We start from the raw sequence: 6000 nt of genomic DNA, 5'->3' as shown, positions 1-6000 counted from the left end.
TACACTGAAAGGTAATTGGACTATCACATAGGAACAGCAATGGCAAAGGAAGGATGTGGTCTGGGGTTGGGTCACGGTTTAGCCCCAGCCAGGATCAAGCCCCAGCAGCTGCTTGCTCACTCCCCACCAGCAGGACTGGGGAGAGAATTGGGAAAACACAAGTGAAAATCTCATGGCTTGAGATAAAGAGTTTAAGAGGTGAAGCAAAAACTCTGTACACGAGCAAATGACAACAAGGAATTCATTCCCCACTTCCCTATGGGCGGGCAGGTCTTCAGCCATTCCCAGGAAGGCAGGGCCCCATCACACAAAACCGTGACTTGGAAAGAGAAACACCATCATTCCAGACATCTCTCTCTTCCTTCTTCTTCCCCCTACTCGCCCCTGAACATGACACCATTGGATATGGAATATCCATTGGATCATTTGGGATCAGCTCTCGCTGCTGTCCATCCTCCCAAGTTCTCCTGCACCACCAGCCTCCTTGCCTGCATGGGGGTATGAGAAGCAGAAAAGTCCTTGGATGCTGTGTAAGCACTGCTCAGCAATAACAAAAACATTTCTCTCTTGTCAACAGAATATCTTTTCTTGTCTAGCATTGAGAAAGTCACAGCACATCCTGTGGGACACACCCTTCTCCTCAGAAATGTCTCCGAAGCGATGTGTCTCCCAAAGAATAATCCCAGTGCAGAAGCAAAGGCAGCCTGTTCTCTCCTTGAGATCCCCCTCTGGAGTTAGTGAAGAACAGCTAGAGAAATATCCTCTGCCAGGCTCCAAGAGGCCCCAGCTCTGCAGGTCAGCAGTTTCTCCCATACCTGGACAGGTATGGGAAAGGCCTGAGTGGGAGAAGCAGTGATTGCACATTGCAACATGCAGGGTTGGGAGTGTGTGAGTGTGAGGGAGGCTTGAGAGGAGACAAACTGCAGGACACAGACACAAATATTCATTCCTGAGATCTCCTTCTCTTCCTATACATTTCTGCCAGTTTGTGCATTCCTGTGCACACATTTAGGCTGCCACACAGCCCCATCCTTCTCCATGATAGCTCTGAAGTATGGCACCTACTGAAGTCCCACCTATTCTTGCACACCCATGCTCACACACAGCAGGAAGCCAGAGGAGCAGAGTACAAGCACCTCATGACTGCCTGCAGGTGTCCTTCCCCACCATTCCTGGGCAGCCAAAAGCCTTTGTGACATTTCAGACTCCTGCTCACTCCCCTGCCCACCCACAGAGAGACGTATCTCTTCCTCTCCACTCCTCCTCTTTCCACACCTCTGTGTCTGTGCTGTCACCAGGGGCAGGTGGCTGGAAGGAGGGGGCCTTTCTCTATGGATTTCCACCGGTTCCTTGTGGCCATGCTGCTCCCTGTGGGTAAGTGGGCTTCCCTTCCTCTTGAGCAGCTGCACTGGAGCTGCTGCTGCATCCTCAGCTGGGCTCCCCGTGTCTGGCACTCCCCCATTCCCAAGGCTTCCAGGGTGGGGATGGGCAATGAACCAGGTGAACTTTTCCCAGGACCTATTGAATCACAAATCTCTGCAAAGCTGCAGATCTGCTTTTTCCTGCCCCATTTTAATACTTCACTTGAGAGTACCAAAGTCATTATTTCTCAAAACAGATTCATTGTTGTATTTGAAGCTGGTTAGTTTGGGTTGTTTGGATCCCATGTGCCTTTTTCAGAGAAGCAGGGCATTGTCCCATAGCTTTCTGATATCCCGGTGGCATTCCACCCCATGGCCTGCTTCAAGGATGTGCATTTTTGGCCTCTTCAATGCATTTCACTTCCCACCTTTCTTCTTCTGTCTCTCCAGGCTGGGCCCTTCAGCAATCACCAGATACAGTTGTCCGTGTGGGAGACACTGTGACTCTGGAATGTTCTGCATCAGGGAAGACTTTTGTAAACATGTACTGGTACAAGCTACCCATGGAGAAGAATGCCAGTCTGCAGTTGGTTGTATATTCAGTGGAAGGTGGCAAAGCAGATATTGAGAAGGAATTCACAAATCGCTTCCAGAGTAATGGGACTAAGAACAACCATTTATCTGTGAAGATACAGCATGCCCTACTCAATGACTCAGGCACATATTTCTGTGCTGAACGAGATCCACAGTGAGTCAAAGGCTGGAGCAGCATAGCACAAACCTTTCCAGGCAAACAGGGATGTGCCACCTGCACACACTGAGCCCTGTGTTTGGTAGAACCCTGTTTTCTTTCTTGCCCTTTCATGCCCTTACTTTCTTTCTCTTCAGGAAAAATTCAGAATGACTGTGTTTCTGTCCATCTCTCTATCCATCTTTCTGTCTTTAGATTGGTCGCTAGCACTTTTCTGTTTTTTTCCATCCCTAAAACACCTTCTCACTCTCATTTCTTCTTGTCCTCACTGTCTCACATAATTCTCTGCCATTCACAGACTGCTTCTCCTATTCCTTCTTGCCTGTCTTTCTGTCTGTCCCCTTGCCCATTCCTCTTTGTACTCTCATACAGGCCCTTTTCCAATTTCCTAATCCATCTCTCCTTTCTTCTTTCTTTCAATCTGTTACATCAATTCGTGGCTTGGGAAGCTGGATGTGGAATAGTTCACACAGCGCTTTTCCTCTCCACCAGCTGGAAAGACAAAGCCCACTGGTCCTTGGCCCCACGGGAATCCAAGGAAAGGGCACACTGCTGTGCACTAAGGACCACAAGTTACACCACTGCCCTGTGACCTGAACACTCTGATGTTTGAGAATTGTCCCTGCCCACAGCAGGAGACTGCCCAGGTTAGCCATTGAATGTGCCTGGTGACCATGACAAGGACCAGGAGGAAGAAGTCCTAGTGGAGTTTTCAGCAGGGCTTGTTGGTGTTTCCGAGCACCTTGTCTGGCCCATCCACTACATCTCCTGCTGCTTGCTGAAAGTCTCAAGGGCTGCCCTGACTTGCTCATTAATCTTTATCTCCATTTTAAAGCACAGCACAAGGGTCCAGCAGAATCCTCACCTAAATTTTCATAATCCATCAAGAACAGAGCTGGAAATTCCTTGCTGGAGTGTGAAGCACAGGCTTGGACAGGGGAGCTGCAGCTCATGCCATAGTAGTGGGGACATGGAAATGCTGTCTGGTGCTCAAGCTGTTTTGGTTAAAGCCCAGTCAGCCCCTGGGTGTTACAGACACTTCCTCAGTACCCCCTTCCCCTGGTGGGATGGGAAAAAGGGTAGGACTGACAGACTGAGATCCAAACAGAACAATAATAGCAGTAAATAACAAGGAAAAGAGAGAGAAGTGAAACTGAAAAAAATTCTTGGGATACACATTATGGTCACTCAGCACCCACTGACCGGGTGCCTTGAGCAGGGAGAGGCAGCAGCGGGCCAGCTCCCCTCCATTTCCATGCTGAGCATCAGGCTGAATGGGAGCAAATATCCTTTTAGCTAGTTTGGGTCTGCTGTCTTGGAAATGCTCCCTTCCAGCTGCTTGTGCAGCTGCTCTCTGGCAGAGCATGAGACATTGTAAGATCCTGGATTTGGGGTAAGCAGTGCTTAACTACCACTGAAACTCTGTTATCACCATTATTCTCATAGTGAATTCAGCACACAGCACTGTGCCACAGTCTCCACTGGTTGATCCTGTCTCCTGCTTAGCACTTGCACACAGATTTCCTCAGGACTTCCATTGAAATTTCTCCGTCAGTGATACACTGAATTGGGTCTTGTCCTCCACTTATCCATCTCTTTTTTATGGGACAGAAATTCCACCAGGGATCCTCACCCATTTCCACTTGTTTCTCCTTCCCTATTGTCAGGCAGATCTCTAGGCACACAAAGGAGAAGGATGAGGGAATTCTGCTGCCAGCAGAGCTCAGCAGAATGGCCAGTCACTCCTTCCCTGTGTCCCTTTCACCCTTTGACACAGTGCCAGATGTTATTTATCCCTGTGCTCATGGGGTTCCCCAGCTATCCCATGCAGATTTTGTCCCATGCAGCAGAAGACACGTGCATTTTCTTCAGAGCAGAAACACCTGAGGGCACAGGGGAGAGGCTGTGGGGGCCTGGGTCTGCTCAGCCTGTGAGCAGAGCAGCACAGAGGTGTCCCTGGCAAAGCATGAGTGAAGGCATTGCACCGTACAGCTGCTTTCCAGCCCCCCGTGCTCTCACTGCCTGAATCCCAGGGGCAGCCTGCACACCCCACTGGAGGACAGGCTCAGTCATGCCAGGAGAGCAAATCTCCATGCAGAGGCCAATGTTCAAGGCAGAGAGGACAATGACAGAGATGCCCTCTATCACTCCCCAGGGTTCCCAGCCAGCCAATGCCTTCTCTCATTTCTTGGCCAGCCCCACCCCGAGATGTCTCACCCTCACTGCTCCCTCTGCACATACCTTTGGGCAGCTACAAGAGGCAGGTTGCTCAGTAGGGGACAGTAGGGGCCTTCCCCCACATGGTTCCCTGCTGTTTTTTGGTGGCCATGCTGGCCCCTCTGGGTAAGTGAACTCAACCCAGCCTTGAGCACCGCCACTCATCCCGCTGCTGCTCTCACAGCTGTGTAACCAGTTCCTGGCAGTACTTCATTCTGCAGAGCTTTCTGCACTGAGGATAGGCAGTGAATGTGGTGGGAATGGGAATACCAGAAATCTTCTGCAATGGCCATCTATTTGTCATTCTTTGTGCAGCCCGTAGATGGTTCCTGGGTTTAGACTCAAGCTGCCCAGGAATGCATCTTGCCTACTGAAAAGAGATTGGAAACTGATCTGCTGATCTGAAGAGCTGTTCCATGACTTGAACTGCTCCATTGGCTGCCCTATGTCTACTCACCCTTTCCCGCCTATCCCATAGTGCTTAGTTGAGATTTTTCCCATTTTTTCCTTCTCCTCACTGCTCCTTCTTTTCCTTTGCAGTGTTAGCCCTGGAACAGTCTCCAGACATGGTGATAAAAGAAGGCCAGTCTGTGAACTTGGAATGCTCCAAGAAGAAATCTACCAGCACAGCTATGTATTGGTTCATTCTGCCTTCAAGGAAGAATTCCAGTCTGACCCTACTGGCTTCTGCAGTACAAGGTGGTACCGGAGCAGTGGAGAAGGGTTTTGAGAGCCATTTCAAGAGCAGCAATATACAAGGAGACAGTATCACCCTCTCAATAGAACATGCCTTTCTCAATGACTCGGGCACATACTACTGTGCTGAGGGTGAGCACAGTGGTGAGACTACTGAGGGAGCTGAGCACAAACTTGTCCCTGCACAACCAGGACCTGCTTTCCACCTTGTTGGTGCTGAATGAGGCAGGGTTATCACTTCTCACCCATTAGCTGCTCTGCTTCCTAGCCTTGCCTTTCTCCTCTTCTCATATGCATACAGTTTATTTGTCCATCATTGTCTCCATGCCACTCTAGGCCACCCTCTGCATTTAACTGTTTTTTGCACTACCCTTGCTTCTGTCAGCCCTTCTTCTCCTCTATGTCTCCCTTCCCTTCTCCACCTTCTTCCTTCTGTCTTCAATCTGCACTCCACTGACTTCCTCTTACCTAACTCCAGTCAACCCTGCATATACTTCTCACTGTGAAAAAAAAGGAGTGCTTGTGTGGGAAGTTCATGCTGCACCTGTAGATAAAGGCAAGGCCTGGCAGGTGTGGAAGTAGCCAGCAGCATGAGGGAGCTGCCCACATGCTCCTCTGTTACAACTCCTTGTCTGTGGTTGTTTTGTGGCCAAGGAATATGAACAGCAGAGCACAAGCCTGTGCTAACTCGGGTAAAGTGTTATGTGGATCCCTAACTCCTCCATGTAGAGTGGTGTCTGGGGCAGGAAACACCTGCCTTCCAGCCCTTGATCCACATACAGTTTATCTTCAGCAAACATAATATAAAAATTACAGGTTACACTAGCAAGCTGAGCAGATAACACAAATTTCCCACAGATTACAGCATTCTATACATCTGTGACATTTTAAGGAGAAAAGAGGCATGGAGCTCCTGGAGCAGGTCCTCTGGACGAAAAGGGCAAATACCAGAATGGTGCACACTCATTAGTGTAC

Source organism: Haemorhous mexicanus, chromosome 2 (genome assembly GCF_027477595.1).
Source record: "Haemorhous mexicanus isolate bHaeMex1 chromosome 2, bHaeMex1.pri, whole genome shotgun sequence".
NCBI classification, from domain to species: Eukaryota; Metazoa; Chordata; class Aves; order Passeriformes; family Fringillidae; genus Haemorhous; species Haemorhous mexicanus.
The sequence above is the reverse complement of the archived record's forward strand: the minus strand, read 5'-3'. Positions refer to the sequence as shown.